Raw genomic sequence first — 17,978 nt, forward strand, 5'->3', positions numbered from 1 at the left:
TCTTGAAGCAGCTGCAGGGCCCTTTCATACCCCCGATGTTCAGGCATATGCTGACAACTCCTCACAAGATCACGAGGCTCGCCTCGAGTATACTGCTCCAGAAAGTATAGCTTATCTGAATTGCTATCAGCTCTGGTGTCGATAGCGTGCATGAATGCCCTCATAAACGACCTGTACTCCAAAGGATCTCCGTGGAACACTGGCACTTCCCTTTGTGGTAACCGAGCCAGCTGTTGGTTCTTTACAAGCATCTCTGTGATATCTGCCTGTTTCTGCATAACTTGATGAAGCTCACTTGGTCTGGTCTCCTGAAGTGAGACACCCTCTTGGCGTTGGCTCGGCCCCTGCAGTGGAGTTCTATGTGTCTTAGGTATTGCCCCTGCTGCAGCACCTGGATCACCAGGATTCCTCCGAGAGGCAGACCTCTCTATCTCTGTTGGCTTCCCTGGTGTGTGTTTTACGTTGCCATGACCATTTTCATTGTTCATTTTCAGGAGGTCACGCCATGGCGTTACCGTAAGTCTGGTTTCACTCACGTGAGACTTAACACCTTCACATTCCTCATACACTTTCACTTTGGCAGTAGACACTGCAATGGCTGTTTCAATATCCAGCCTTTCTTTTGCAGCTTTAATTTCTGCTTCTTTTAACTCTAGAGCCTGTTTTTCTTTCAGAGACGCTGCTCGTGCCATCAGAGCTGCTCTGTTAGCTTCTTCCTTGATGCGCTCTGATGATGCTGTCGACACCCTTGACGTGTTGGATACTTTAGACGTGGTTGACGCTCTAGATGCTTTTGACACTCTGGATGCACTGTCCATTGGCGTTATCTCTTGATCACATGTTTGTGCTTCAATCCATGTATTAACTCTATTAATGAACTGCAAACATTGTTCTGACATTGGCTGAAACCAAAGTTGCTGGTCAGCCTCCTTTTCCTCCTCATCTTTAATACACAGCAACACTGCATAATTGCATTCTTGAAACTCTTCATACAACTTCTTGTAAGCCTTCAGTGCCCCTCTCACATCATTTACAGCCGGCAGAATTTCACGGCTCAAAAGTCGCTCAGTTTCATCTTCCTGTGCTGTCACTTGTCCTAATTTGCCTCTTCTCACCTTTGTGAGCTGATGCAGTTTGAACTCCAGACCCTTGTCTATCATCGCCCTCTGGCTGTCATCACGCGTAACTACACCCACACTGTCGTTAATGCGTCCGCCATTGTAATTATATAACACCGCTACTCCGTAATGATTTTTCTTCGGCACAGCTGTGGGGTGGTGTACTGCACAAACTCCTTTATACTACTTCCACAGGTAAGATGCATCTGAAAAAACACTTTTTACTTAGCTGTTCGCCGTGTTGTTGTGCGTAGGCGTCCTTATGCCGATGATCCGGTGACTTTTCTATGACTCAGTCGGTGGCTCCACCGTGCAAACATTCCTCCGTTATTCGCTGGTTTTTTGACTTTTATGTAGTGGCGAATTTCTGTCCCAAGCTTTGAAAAAATAATTCTTCCACTTCTTAATGTGAGCTGTCCAGATTTATTTCTGACGAGTACATACAAACAGATGATGTCACGGTCAAAAAACCATTTGCTGCTACAGCGCACATTTCCATTGCTGTTCTGGCTGCATCCTAACCTGCTACCACACATGCGCTGTAACGTTTTCTTACCTGACACAAATTAAACGCGCAGCATCTATTCTCTAACAACATGTTATACAAAATCAAACATGTAACATAATAACTGAAACAGTATCAAAAATATTTTGCAATAGATTGGCTCTAACACAGGGAGTGCATCAGTGTAGTTAATCCCACTCCATTCTTCCAAAGCTGTGTGTATGACATGTGTCAGTTCAACGGCCAGCAGCACGTGCTGTGTGACCAGCTCCAGGCCTACACTGATGCATGTCATAGTGCTGGAGCCAAAGTCTACCAATGGAGAACTCCAGACTTCTGCCGTAAGTTTGAATCTGACATATACTAAATATATCTATATGATATATGATAGTTTAATAATAATATCAGCTGTGCTTTGTGAACATCATAAAGTATATATAAAACATAGTCACAGTGACATCACCCATTGGCTTGATAAGCCCCATTCTGAAACATGAATGAATAAAGCCTTGAATAAAACCTTTTCATGTTGAAACATGAACCTTCAGCATTTTCCCTTTTAAATGGGGTGCATGCAGTGGCGGTCCTAGCCTGTTTGGCGCCCCGGGCGAACACGCCCTCTGGCGCCCCCCCCCCCCCCCCCCCCCCCCACGCGCACGCACACGCACACGCACACACACATATATGACCCTATATATGAAGAGAGAGAGAGTATGCATAGTATGCAAACGGCTACCAAACAGACATCATAATTCGTCATACAATGGGAACAGGACAATTCAACAATTGACACTGACTAATTAATATTATATTATTGTATATATTGTTTGGAGTTTAGTCTGTTACTGTTACTATTTTTACCATTTCTTCTTGGAGGAACTGTAACCCACATAATTTCCTTAGGGATTAAGAAAGTATTCTGATTCTTAATGTTTTAGGATACATGACCTGCCATTATCCAATGACACATCTGCTTACCTGTATCTTTTGCTCTTTTCTCCTTGTAGGAGCCATAATTAAATGTATTGAATTTTAATGATCACTGGGTTTTCATTTGTTTGGTTGCTATGGTGATGTGTAACGGGAGTCACGTGGGTGCTAGCGGTGACATTAAGAGGGCGTTGTCAGTCTGTCTTTCACTGGTTTGATTTTGACAGAGAGGAGGGCTGGGTAGCCGTAGTTTTTGTTGACCGCAGCACAACGAGTTTCCCCTTGTTGCATTAGAGCCTGTGATGTTTTAAGAGTTTGAATCGCGAGCCGATCACATTGCTCTGTAAACTTTTCAAGCACTTTAATAAACAAGCAAGCAATTCCACCTCTCGCATTATTGCGTACAGTTGACAGCGCGTCAGGCAAATAGGCTCAGTCCCCGACTGTGGAAGTCGCTACACTCCTCCTCTTCTTTTCTCTTTTTTTTAAACTTTAAAAACGGGTTGTGTGTGAGACTTTAAATCAACAAAATATAAAATATACATTTTAAATTGTTATTGATCCCTTTACCCCTGGTCCTAAAGTGTATATTTATTTTCTTACTCTTCTTATATTTATTGTTTGTTTACTTGCACTGCTGTAACTGGAGCCTCGTCGTCTCGTCTCTCTATATACTGGACTGTATGTAGCGGAGATGACAATAAAGTTTACTTTGACTTCAGCAGCGAGCAGGCGCACCGAGGGCTCTCGCGCTCACTTTTCACGTATAGAATTTCGAAAAAACATCGGTGCAAATTATAAGTCTGTATCATTATGTCTGCTGTTTTCGTGTTTGTTGGTTTGTTTTTATTTTGTTTTATTTTGCAAGTTGGTTATTAGATGCTGCTCCAGCCAGCCAGAGAATCCCCCGCCGCCCCGCCCTCTCCTCCCTGTGCCGCAAGCAGCAGGCGCACCTCGCAAACGGAGGGCGCCCTTACTCCCAGCAAATGGGCGATAGAAAACCGATCGGTGCCTATGCCATCCCCAATATGCGCTGGCATGATGTCGGGGCAGCATGAGTACGAGCAATTTTTTTTTTTTTGCCGATGCCCGTGATGCCGCCCCCCACCACGATGCCGCCCCGGGCAACCGCCCGTGTCGCCCGTATCTAAAACCGCTACTGGGTGCATGCCATAGCTTCTCCATTTGGAAGTTGTCTCCACCTGTAAATATAACTAAGATATATTACATCCTGCTCACCAACACTATAATTGAACTTATAAACATATTTATAATTGAATAGGGAGAAGAGGTTAAGATACAGTGCACAATGCTGAAACCAATATAAAATGATCAATGCAGTTAATACTGTTCTTGCTTTCATTTATGACACTGCACAAAGTAAAATCAATATGAGATACGTAGATGTCCTGTCTTTGAATCATCCTACTCCCCCCCCCCTTCTCTGTTGCCATTTGTCCACCATTGTTCCCTCTCATTATTGTTCATCCCTGTGTTTGTCCACACAGCTCTGACCTGTCCTCCCAACAGCTCCTACTCCCTTTGTGTGAGTTCATGTCCTGAGACATGTCTTGGTGTGGTGGGACCACCTGGCTGTGAGGAAGTGTGTGTGGAGGGTTGTGAGTGTAACCCTGGCTTCATTCTCAGTGATGACAAATGTGTGGAACTGAGAGACTGTGGTTGTGTGGACCCCAGTGGAACGTATCACCCTGTAAGTGGAAACAGCCTCCAAACAAATAAAACTATATTCCATTTACCTTTAAAATGTGCTAAGCTCATGCTAACATCATTTTCAGTCCTCTTTATAACGTCAACAGGAGAGACACCAAAAGACACACAGACCCTACAGTACAAAAGAAATCAAAACTCAACTAAATTAAGGGTGCATAGACTGCAGCGAACTGTTGGCACAAAAATATTGGTTTTACAACAAAGATTTTTACTTTCAACTTATCAAGCACAGATTATATTGATTACACTGTATTTTACCTGACTGTAAAAGACACTGGTGTTATAGCATTTGTATTTATATCAGAGCATTTATATACTGGTGCCACCATGATTAGCAAGCACAAAATCAATAAATAAATGAGTGTAGGTTGGCCTAATTAGTTAGTGGCATACAGAATCCCTGGTTTGCATCCAAATGTATATTTATCATTTAGATCTTTATATTCATGGGATGTACAAGAGAGAATTACATGACAACATTTTGATTGTTTTTTGCATTCTGTGTACATTTGTCAGGTGGGCGATGACTGGTACTTGGAGGGTTGTGAACAAAAGTGTATGTGTCACAGTGGAGGTCTGCTACAGTGTCATAACACCAGCTGTAACCCAACTACTGAGAGCTGCAAACTACAAGATGGAGAATATGAATGCCACCCTCTGGGTATGTTAATCACACAGCTTCACATACATCTAAAGGATATTATTTCATTTAACACATCTGACATCTCAGTGCATTATCCATCTTATGCAGTGCCACTGATATCTGCATTTCTTTTGTTCATCATGGTAAATGATAAACTAACTTCCTGCCTTCTTTGTTCAGGAAATGGTATCTGCTCAGTTTCTGGTGATCCTCACTACATAACCTTTGATAAACGCACTCACCATCAATGTTCCCTCTAAGCTGCGCACGTGCGCAATTGCGCACTGCTGGCACGGTCTCTGCGCACAGAAAATCTGCGTTGCGCACAAAAAAAATTAACCTGAATTGAAATTAAAATAAATATTTTAACAATTCTGTTTTGCTTTGTTAGTCATTAAATAAATAAAACACAGGATTTGACTAATTAAAATGGAGTGATTTTGAATATCTGTTGTCCCCACAGGAAATTTCAATGGGGACCCTAACGATGACAACTTGAAACCAGATAACGCACCAGCTGCTAACACCAATGAGCTAGGAGACAGCTGGCAGGTTGCTGACTCAGATCCCGAGTGAGTCACATTACAGAAAACAGAATATCAGACTTTCATTTTATCTATTTGTAGATTTTCATTTCTTCATCATTATGCCAATACAAGAACTGTTGATCCCACTTTATTCCTAAGTTCCTTTTATTTCATTTTGAGCGTGAAAAAATGATCCCTTTAAATATAAAAAGTTGAGTATAAAGTAATAAAATGATTTGTCCAATACACCAAGGTCATCTTCCACTTTCTTTACTACTAGTATTACTACTAGTGACATTATAGTACGCAGTTTATATTTCCATTTAAAACTGCAGTGTCTGCTGTCTAACAAAGGTTACATAAGCTTGATTTTTAAGTGCTAAGGAATAATGCTAATAATGCTGCTTTATGGGAAACACAAAGGTTTATTGGTCCACAGAAACATATAGTGGACATTCCAGACCCTCCCAGATTACTGATTTCAAGAAAATTCACCAATATTTGTTTGTTTTTTCAGAAAAATATCCTGTTGAAAATAGTGCAGTTTAAACTATATACTCTCATTTGTCTCACTTTCACTAGATTACATCTCTCACAACTTTTAGATAATTCCACTGCAAGCACCAAAACTGTCCCTCTTCTGAGTTAGGGGCCAACAATGGTTCAAAAAGAAATGACGTACACAAACTTCATGAGTTTTGCTGTAACACGTTTCCTGTAGACAAATACAATCTTCTTTTTGTTTATAGATATGTAACAACTGTTGTGCATTTTTACAAACAACCCTAAAAATTCCTTTACCAAATGTGTGACTCCCTCCAGCTCTGAAGTGCCCCCCAGGCAGTCATTACACCTCATGCGGCCCTGCATGTGGTGTGTGGATGCACTGATGGTGATGGGAAATACAGGCCGGTGGGTGTGCTGTGGGAGATTTCCCTTTTTGCAAGAAAATGTGTTTTATGTAAGTGTGCATTAAACTTTTTTTGTATATGTTTAGGTTGGAGACACTTGGTTCACAAAGGCTGACTGCTCAGAGCAATGCAAGTGTGCTGGAAACAACAACATCAGCTGTGAGTCTTGGCAGTGCAGCCCTGCACAGGAGTGCAAAGTGGTGGAAGGAGTACTAGGCTGTCATTCGACAGGTAAACTGAACGAAGGGCTGGATAATTACATGTTCACTTCAACTAAAGCTGTATCAGTGTATGTTTTTGCCCTTTTACCGAGTCTCATATCCGACCTCAGGTAAAGGAGTGTGTCATGTAGCTGGAGATCCGCACTACTACACTTTTGATGGTGTGATGCATACGTTTATGGGAACTTGCACATATACTCTGGTGGAGGTATGGGAAAAGTTTAACTTACTTTGTACACAACAGATATTCCTGTGGTGCTGTTTTGTCTTTGAAAACGAAATATACACTATTTTAAAGGTGTGCAACGCCACCCAAGTCACTCCCTTCAACATAGTGGCTAAGAATGAGGAACGTGGTCAACCAGAGGCGTCATATGTTCGCTCTGTGAAAGTCACCCTGTACCCTGGCACTGTTATTGAACTGCAAAAGAGCCGCAGAGTTCTGGTATGTGACATAGTTTATGATTTTACAGACATTCAATTATAGAGGAACCACGCCATCCTGAAACAATCAGCAGCTGACATGATTTCTCTTTTCTGTGCTCAGGTGAACGGACAGCGGGTGAAGGCCCCAGTTTCCGTTGACTTGGCTGGAGCTAAAGTGATAACCAGTGGAGCCTATAGTCTGCTGGACACAAACTTTGGTCTGCAGGTGAAATTTGACGGAGTCCATCACGTTGAGATCACTGTTCCAGGAGAATATTTTGATAAGGTATCAGAAATTAAGACCATGTTTTCTAGTGTCTGCATCACAACTCTTTCAATGTCAAGTCACATGAAGAAATTAAAAGTTACAAATTGTGTATGCTAGTTATGGCTGCTTGTAGTAGCTGCTCTGCTGTATATTACAGAATGTAACCTTGTGGAGGTTCTTCAGCACATGAAACATTGCTATAACCTTGTTCCACTGGTCTCTTCTCCAGGTGTGTGGCATGTGTGGAAACTACAACCAGAACCCCTCTGATGACAACCTAATGCCCAACAAGGAACCAGCCAAGGATGACATTGAACTGGGAAACAGCTGGAAATCAAATGGAGACAGTGATCCTGGGTCAGTGGGTAACAACCAATGAACAACTTTTAGTGTTGTTATGTGGATAGACTGAGTTGTAACTCTATCCGGTCTTTAAGTGATGACTACTCTGCGTTTAATAAGGCTGTTGTGTTTTTAACATGTTTTAATGCTTTGTATCTTGTTCTATTTAATCTGAACAAGCCCCTAAAAACAGTCAGTGATCACTGTCGGCTTCTCTCGTTTTTTGTTTTTTTACCACTGTTCATTTTAAAGCTCAGTTTTTAAAACCTTACATGTAACTACAGCCCAGCCCATGCATCAGTATATTAATGACTAACCTGGTATTATGGATGGATTATCTCAGTTGTTCTCCTGACTGAAGTTTGGTCCACTTACAGCATCCTACCATGTGATTGCATTTGTCCCTAACCATCAGGAACCCTCACGTTAACTTTTATCGAGTGGAAAAAGCGATATATAAACATGTAGCACATGATTATATACCAGCTAGCCTACAAATGTCACTAATGTTTAGTTTTCTGTCTTCATTTATGTTGGAAATGGTAGCAGAGCTGTACATTTTAATTTGTTTTGGAAATCCCTCAGTCAGAACATGCTATATTACATATAGATGGAAACTAGCGAGCTAACTTCCTGCTAACTTCTAACTCCATTAAATTTCATAAATTCGGTTTACATGGATGCCTGGACGTTAAACTTAATTGTTCCACCTGATAAAGCAGCAACGCTGATCATTTTATTAGAGATGAAAGAATTTAGGCAGTTTTTAACTCTCAGTGATGCCGCAGTGATCATGTGACTCATGGACCTGCAGCGGAGTTTGGACCCGGGCATGGCTAATGACATCAGACTTAAAGATCAGATAGTAGTGGTCTACAGATTCACAAAACACCCCTGGTTCCAGATAGTTGTTACTCTAATGAATCAAATGTATGCTGTCCATGTTGGGGAAATTACACCCTGATCCAAACGTTCTTCTGTTCAGTTGTCAGCCAGACACCCGTCCAGACATCCACCCAAACTGTAGCGAAGCAGAAGGGACGCTGTATAAGGCTCAGTGTGGTGGGATCATCCTCTCCAATAACTTCAAGCCGTGCCACGCTCTAGTGCCCCCTGAGGCTTTCCTGGGTAACTGCGTCTATGACATGTGCGAGTATGACGGCATGCAGACTAGGCTCTGTGACAACGTGGAGGCATATGCTCAGGCCTGTCAGAGTGCCGGTGTCACCATCAGCTGGAGAAACAGCAGCTTTTGCCGTGAGTTACAGTAACAAAGATTCACATAAAGATTTGAGTTTATTGTTTGTCTTACCTCATTCTCGTCCCTCTCTGCAGCCCTGCCCTGTCCTCCTAACAGCCACTACTCAGACTGCACAGCCCCCTGCCCTCCCACGTGCTCTGACCTCTTCCCTGTCTTCTGCCATCTTCCTCCAACTACTTGTCTCGAGGGCTGCCAGTGCAATGCTGGTTACGTCCTCAGTGACAGCAAGTGTGTTACTCTGGACCAGTGTGGCTGTCTGGACTCGAACAGAGAGTACCATGATGTGAGTACAGTGCTGCCCGTACTGTTGCTAGATGATGGACTCAGTGGGATGTTCTCTAATAGAAAATCCTGAGCTCAAAAGCACACGGAGGCTATGAGGACTTAATATTAGCATATTGAAAACCCTTTATTGTAAGTCCAGATATAACCAGTCCCATGCATGTCTGTGTGTGTGCGCCCACAGGTAGGAGATTTGTGGCTAACAGATAAATGCACTGAGTCGTGTACCTGTAACCCTGGTGGTGAAGTCAGATGTGAGGACCACAGCTGTAATTCTAATTCACTGTGTGACCTGGACAAGAATGGAAACCGCTACTGCAGACCCACCGGTGAGTTTGAGAGACTTCAAGCCTTAATAAAAAAGCAGAGTGACAAAAATGACTGTGGCTTTTGACCATGAATCCTCCCATTTTCCACCATCGTTAGAGTTCAATCAGTGCAGCATCTCTGGGGATCCTCACTACCTAACATTCGATGGCTTCAAGCATCACTTCCAAGGTATCGACACCTATGAACTTGCTCTGGGTCACAACCTGTCGAGCTCCCTGATGCCCCTGGTGGTGAGAGGAAAGAACGTTAGACGTGGAGTGAACAAGAGGGTGTCGTTCCTGGAGGAGATGTACATCGATGTTTACGGTGTCAATGTTAAATTCCTGCAGAAGAAGACTGTCCTGGTCAGCTGACACTTTGTTCATAAAGAGCAGGTTTTCATAAATTTCTAATGGTAAAAATGATGTAACGCAATCCTACCTGATCTCCTGTAGGTCAATGGGGAGTATGTAACACCTCCTCTCACACCAGTTGATGGTTTGACCATCACAAGGAACTCCAGGCAGATCCAGCTCACCACTGACTTTGGACTCACCGTACGCTTTGATGGCAGCAGTCGAGGAGGTAAAAGAAGAGGACACGTCTGTCTGAGAACGTCTTAGGCTTTTGTACAAATCTGTTCACGCTCCTCTTATGTCTCTCTGTTTGTGTATCAGAAATCATACTTCCTGGTACCTATAAGAATTCTGTTAGAGGACTGTGTGGGAACTATGATGGCATCACCAGAAATGAATACATGAAGCCAGATGGGACAGTAGTCAGGGATCTTAATGAATTTGGAGATAGTTGGAAGGTCAATGACCGACCAGCCAACAGACTTAGGATCCTGGACCGTCCTATCCGTGCACTGAGGTACGATTACAACCAGGCTCACTGCTTCTACAGATTTCTGTGACTATTTAACAGAGAATATTGTTGTTAAAGAAAACTGCCTTATTTTATAAAAAAAGATAATTATTGCTGCCCGACAATAATTAACAGAGCTTGGCCCAAGTCTGTCTGTCTGTTAAGTGCTTGATAAAAGAAATTGTTCAGACAGAATAGAGTCGTTTCATGTTACAGTTTTTGTGGAAACTAAACTTCATGTTACACACGGCTGTTACACAACAGTTTCTCTGTCTCCAGACAAGAAGCAGAGACTGATCCAGACTCAGGGTTCGAGGTGCCAGACTGCTCTCAGTCACAGATCAGCGACTACAACAGCAGGATGAAGTGTGGGGCGCTGTCTGATTCCAGTGGGCCATTTGCTGCCTGCCACGCCACCGTGTCACCCCAAATCTACCAGGAGTAAGTAGTCTGCACTTCTGTGGGGATATGTATGAAGCTGTCTTCTGGAAACATTTCAGTACAACGTTAACTTGAGCATAATCGATATAATTCATCTGGAAAATGCAACGTCTAGATGAACAGAATCAGCCTTTTGGGATTTACGTACCTGGATGATTGAGAGTGCATCAAGACATATTCAATATAACACATGACAGCAGCTGTATGAACCAACGTGCATGTGTGAGCTCTTTGCTTGTGCTCATGTTTGTCCTTTCAGAGACTGTCTGTTTGACCTGTGTGCTGAGGGAGGCAGTGACGCTATGCGCTGTGCCAGTTATGAAGCATATGCAGCAGCTTGTCAACTGGCTGGAGTTACATTAGGATTGTGGAGGCAGCAGCTGGACTGTGGTAAGAAATGCTGCACTTAATTCACATCATATGGGAAGACAAACAGTTCAGAGTCCGTCTCCTCACATCACCTGTTGTGTGTTTTTGTTTGTATTCATAATTTGAAGTAAATAAAAACAAACTGTCAGAAAACGCAGATTGTAACGTGCTGTCCTCACTGAGACAGATATGTGGTAATGCAGTTTGTATTCATTTATATAGTTTACAGTTTCTTATATTCTTCTTTATAGTTTCTTATATAGATACTCTTATATTTGATATTATCAAATCTCCTGTAAACGTGAGGCATTGAACTAAGACACATTTGTAAAACAAAGAGTTACATTCTGTCGAACGGTTTGCTGTAACACATCACGTTTCTCTTTCCCAGTCCTCTCTTGCCCCGCCAACAGCACTTACTCCCCCTGCATGTCATCTTGCCCCGCCTCCTGCGCCAACCTGGCAGCACCCTCGGAGTGTGAAGTCACTTCGTGTGTGGAAGGCTGCCAGTGTGCCGCCGGCTTTGTTATGAGTGAGGGGACTTGTGTGCCATATGCACAGTGTGGCTGCACCTTCCTAAACAGATACTACCCTGTAAGTGGCCTTCAGTTACACGAGTGACTGTTTATCTATGTGACCATGTGACGATGTGCGCTCACGTCTCTCCATCCTGCAGCTCAAAGAGAAGTTTGTGACCGAGGACTGCTCTCGGTCTTGTGAGTGTAGCAGTACCGGTGCTGTGTGTGAGCCGAAGACCTGCCAGGACGGTTACGTGTGCACCATCTACAACTTCAAACGTGACTGCTACAAAGGTACGTGTTCATGCAAGTGTTTGAGCACCGAGTATTTTGAATTATACAATCATACAGCAGGGCTGTGTGGGAGAGTCTGGGTGCTGAACTGGTCTGTGTGCAGTTCAGACCGATAACATAAAAGCAAAAATACAACAAAGAAAATCCAGGACCATGGAGCATCTCTAATCCCACATTAAACAGGAATGGGACAACATTCACTCCACTAACTGGTCCCAGTTCACAGCTGTTTATGGACAGCTGTTAAAAAACTAATGTTTTTTCATAATTACCTTGTTTTTTCCTAAAACTTTATAGATTCTCAGTTTAATTATGTGATTATGTGTTTCCTGTTGTGAATAAAATATCTTACAAATTAACTGAGAAATGAACTAAATTAAACTGTCAACAACACCTATTCTTGTCTTCTTGCAGCAAGTCCCTGCCTCAGTTACCCCTGTTTGAATGAAGGCACATGTCAGGACTCAGGCAACAACACGTACACCTGTCTGTGTGCAGAAGGCTTTGAAGGCACAAACTGTGAGAGGGAAGTGATACCACCCACCGGTGGAGGACTTGGTACGACTCAAACATGACGTCATTCTTTAAAGCTGTCACATTTCCTTGTGAACTTTCCTGTTTCTGTACTACTCTTTGTGTCTGCGATGTCTTTGTGTGTCTTTGTGGATGCAAGACTAAACATAGAAACATTTTAGTATCAAACACTGAAAAACTAACGTTAAGCTAGATGTCTCATACTTGACTGTTTATCATCACGAGATCTATTTGCACTAACTGATGTCAGAGGTATTAGCCGACACGGCGTTCCGGACTAAAGTAGAATTGTAATGTCTGTGGTTGATATAACCCAGAAAAATGTTCAAAGTGACAATATAATGTTGAGATAAGAGCTATCATATAAAATACTGACTTCACTGTGATTGGTCAAATGAATTTTTTCACTGAGAGTGGAGGACATGTGGTTAACAGTTAAAGACTTTGTTTCTCATTTGTGTGTTTTTCAGAAACTAAGTGGATTATCCTGATTGCGGTTCTGGTCCCAGTTGCTGTCATTATCATCACCGTGACTACTATTGTTCTTGTTTGCAAAAAGAAAACCATGTGAGTGTTAACAGATCATCTTAACAAAAATAAGTGCTTGAATAAGTATGTCTGTGTGCACTGTATGAAGTTTAAACACAAATACATGTTTTAAAAATATATCAGGGCCAATATGTTTTGTTTTTTCCAAATACCATTATAAAACTTGAAATAAAAAACTGTATGCATGCACACATTAAAGTCTCTAAGCTCCGTTTTTCTCTTTTCAGGAAAAAGAAGAACATTCAGACAAATATCAGCATGGAATCAACAAGTAAGGATCAGGAAAAAGATTAAATGAGCTTTTAAAAAAAAATAAAGCTGCTCTACCACAACAAACATTTAGTTAGTGTAACACTTACTACTGTTAGTAGTTGTTGTTGTTTCCATAATGTCACTATAAACATCAAATTGAAAGGGTGTGTAGCAGTCAAGCTCCTGCTCATCAAATCCACATGACCATCAGAGTGACCAGTTTGCTGGGCTGGAACATTCAGGTGTATATTAACACTACACCACCAGGCAGGATGTCCCAACAAATTCACTCAAAGGTCTGACAGTAAAAAGCACAAAGAAAGCGCAAAAAATAAAAATCTCAGACTCTGTGTGCCTCGCTTAGCATGTTATGTGTAAAAATTCATGACAGCGTCCTTCGAAAAAGAATAAGTGTCGCTTGTTCGGAAGCTTTTTCTCTCCTAATAAAAGAACATGGCAGCACAGCTTAGGTCTGCAAAGACTCCTCTTACTGTCAAACTGTCAACAATAGTAGAGGAGGGATGTGGTGGTCGCAAGTGTGAGTAATTCCTCAGATTAGAAGTAGGTGGGTTTCTGCTTCTCAATTCCAATTAAAGTCAAAAACACAAAAATCACAGGACAGGAGCAAAGGTCTATGCCAGCTGTTTTATTAAACAGAGAGAAACAGAAGGAAAGGCAAAGCTCCCCTAGGGTGTTCGCTGTAAGCGCATGCAGGTTGGGACCAACCCCAACGGACAGACAGCAGGAAAAAGCCCAGAGGACTTTCCCAGATCCCCTTTTACAGGAACCCACCTCCCTGCTGCGGAGTAACTTTCCCACGCGCCCAAAAACAGCATACTTTTTGTGATAATCTTATGATATACATGTGAATAATACTTGATTAACTACATCAAATATATGGGTTAAATGCTTTACATAATAATAAACACTCCATTGTAGGTTAATAGTGTGTTTCAGTATCTCTGTTACCATGTTACTATCTTTGAAGAGAGAATGTGCTGCATGAAAAATGTTTATTGTGTGTGTGTGTGTGTGTGTGTGTGTGTGTGTGTGTGTGTGTGTGTGTGTGTGTGTGTGTGTGTAACGGCAAAATACCTTGTGCCTAATATTCTACGTGAAAGTTACAGTACATATGTTCAGTGCAGATATATAGTGTATAGAGTTGTATAGGTATACATGTCATACAAAAATCCACCACAGGGGGGGATGAAGGGGCAACATGAACTCCTCTGTATACCAAAGAGTCAAATGTGATGCCATCTCTCTGACAACTAAAGCTTGGTGTATAAATACTCGTATGTATATAATGTGTGTGTGTTTTACTCATTTTTCAGCTCTAATATGTCTCCCATGTCTTCTGTTGTAGGTGTTCCATATACAAACATTGATAACCAGAAAAAGGTGAAAGTCACTGCTTTTTGATGACGAACTTCAATGAAACTATTTTTTCTCTATGTAACCACTTGTAATCAAAGAAGAGTAAAAATGAAGATAAGACTTGCTTATTTGTTGCTTTTTTAAGTTATACTTGAACATGTCATTTGAAGTGAATGTTTAATTAAATAAATAGTTATATGTGTATGTGCTTCTTGTAGTGTTTCTGTGTTCCTAAAATGATGCCTGCAGTTTTTCAGAGTGATAAGTTCCACCCTGTCTTTACTTCAGAGCGTGCCCATTACTGACCTGCTGTCTAATAACCAGACAGTAGATGTATTTTAATGATTGGTCTTTACTGCTTGGAAACAGTGTAGAGAGAGACAGGAAAGCGGGGAACACACGCAGCAAGGGGTCACTGGTTGGACCCAAACTCAGGCCTGTGGCGCTTCTGGTTGCCTGCTCATCCCACTGAGCTAAACCAGCGCCCATCAAGTATCTTTGTACTGGATGTTGGTGTTGCCTTTCCCACAGGCATCAAATTTAACATTAGCCTATTCTCCAACACACTGTGTACTTAGATTTCTTCTAATTAATAATTTTAATTATTTTCAAATAATTGCATTGATCAGCATATTTGCTTACACATGTCCTGTAGGATGCATAACAAATAACTGAGTCACCGTTCAGTCACTGAGGTCCAGAGTTTGAATGTAAGCTTCCTTTCCCATTACTTAGTCATCTCTGGCTCTCTTCCACAGTTTAGATTTTGTCCCGTCTTCCTCCCCTCATCTCCAACCACTTGTTGGAGATGAGGGACAAAGAACGAACCTGGCATCCCAGTGCCAGAAGGCTTCATTACAGCATTACAATAATAGTATTGAAAAGATTTTTTCATATTTTACAGTTCAGTTGGGTGATTACCAGGCATCCCATCAGTTTAACCAAGTCGATAACCAAAAGTGGAGGGGTTGTGAATTCTTACCGGAAGGGTCCAGTAGGGTCTGTAATTTTACCACATTTCTCTGGTCTTACAACTTCAGCTTCCAAGTTGGGGTCACAGTCTGGATCAGGCTTTGTTCCTGGGGTACATCTGGTCAATACAAATACAAAACACAGTTACATCCTCTTCAGTGTGTCAGGAAGAGTCCGACAGTAAGGTATCAAAAGACATAACAGGAAGAAATCCAAAAGACAGAAAGATAGATATGTTCGGACTCACGAGTCATCTTCATCGTCGTCAGTCTGCCAGCTGTTCCCAAAGTCATTAGTATTTCCTGCCACAGTGCCATCTGGTTTAGTGAAGTCATTGTCTGGGTTCCCATCATAGTCACCACAAAGGCCACACATTTGGTCATAGTAGGAGCTGGTAGGACAAAGTCAAGGCAGGATATGTAGGATTAAGATAAGACAATATTAAGAATATTTGCAATGTATAATAAGGTTTTTTTTTAAGTTTACACAACATACATAAAACAACTGGTGACGTTCAGCAGTTTAGATCGTTATCTACCAGAGTTTCTTCAGATCGTTAGGTTATGGTTGCATCAGAGGAAAGTGGTCATCAAAAAAAGAATGATGGAGCAATGGAGACAGTGGTCATGTGTATTGTATGAATGTGTGAAGCAAATAAAAAGAAGTTCTACAATATCAAAATAGTTCAAACCAATATTTATACTAACCTGGGAACTGAGATCTGGGCATAATGGTTTCCATCCCAACGCACCCTCAGGCCAAAGGATGTTTGAAGTGTGATGAACTGACCAGCAAGACTAATAGACATGAGAGGAGAGGGGGAGTGGGGCAGAGCCACCCGTACTCCGTTCACCTGATTCAGTGATGAAGAAAAAGATAATATAAAGATGTTAAACAGACTGTGTAAACGTCTAATTGGTGGACAGGTCAGGGAGTATAAAAGTACAAAGAGTGTGGAGTGTGCAGTATATCAGGCAAAAACTGACTTTGTATAGTTTTAACAAGCAAGAAAGATACTGCTTTATGCCTATCACACTGTGTTATCTTTGGCATTTGTATAGGTTCAACTGACAAAATGGGAAAAAATCTGTTGGTTTTTTTTACATGCTGTTAGCAACAAAGTAACTAAAGATATAATTTGAGTTCTTTGCTAAAATGTCAGTTATGTGTAGACATTAGACATCCATGGTGATGATACAACTAGTGTGTGGGATGTCTGTTGGCACACATTTTATCTAAAGATGGGAAATATAACAGATAGTAATTCATTCATATACTGACCAGTGTCGTACTGCTCTTCATCAGGGTCACAGTAATTCCATCCACTGTCACATACAGCTTCCTCAGGTATGACACTCCTGCAACTCCTCTGCTCTGGATTATTGTAGGGTCTTTTCCTTACAATGTAAAGCACCTTGAGGTGACTGTAGTCAAGATTCGGTTTAAACAAAAAAATTATTTTCTACAAACTATAAAGAAAAAAATATCAAAATAAAAACATGACCCTGAAACACCACCATCCCCTCTGCACCAAAGCTCATGGAAAAAACGACTGAAAGTAGAAAACCATTCTGTATTCAGGCAAATCAAACATTTTTTATTCTTTTTGGAAAACATGAACTCCAGACAATCTGATGGAGTCACTAAAATCATATATTAAAACAAGAATAGGACAACATTCCTCTCAAAGAAACCTCAGTTCTGAAATATTTGCAGACTGTTGAACGAATAGGAAACGCTGCACATTAGCAAGCACTGCCATATCTCCTCTTTTTTGATAAATGTTGCTGTTATCAAATTTAAAACATTTTTTTCCAAAAACTGTACTTTTAAAAAAACATTTTAAATACTGGAAGTTCTGTTGTGAACAATACATGTGTTTATAAAACTGGCCCGCTCTGTTTTTATTTACTTTTTACATGGAGTCCAAACATTTTCAGAGCATTTGTAAGAGGGTTGGCACATTTCTGGAAAAAGTCTTTGGACAGATACAGTCAAGTTTAACTTGTATCCGAATGATGGGAAGATAAAAATATAGAGAAGGAAGGAAAACCTCGTGATCCAAAGCATCATCATCTGTGAAACACCGTGGAGGCAATGGCACGGGCATGCACGGCTGCCAGTCGCACGGGGTCACTACGTAACAGGATGAAATGTGAGGTGTGCAGGGCTATAATCACTGTGGAGGGTCGGCAAAGTGCTATAACACACCGCAAATGGGGAAAAAATGTGTACTGTAAATGCAAGCTACATGTTTTTAAAGGCGAAACACAGGAAATTGTTCACGAGCCCAGCCAGTCAACTGTCCTCTATTCAACAGAGTTATCAAAG

This window comes from Pelmatolapia mariae, linkage group LG3_W (assembly GCF_036321145.2).
Source record: "Pelmatolapia mariae isolate MD_Pm_ZW linkage group LG3_W, Pm_UMD_F_2, whole genome shotgun sequence".
Taxonomy (NCBI): Eukaryota; Metazoa; Chordata; class Actinopteri; order Cichliformes; family Cichlidae; genus Pelmatolapia; species Pelmatolapia mariae.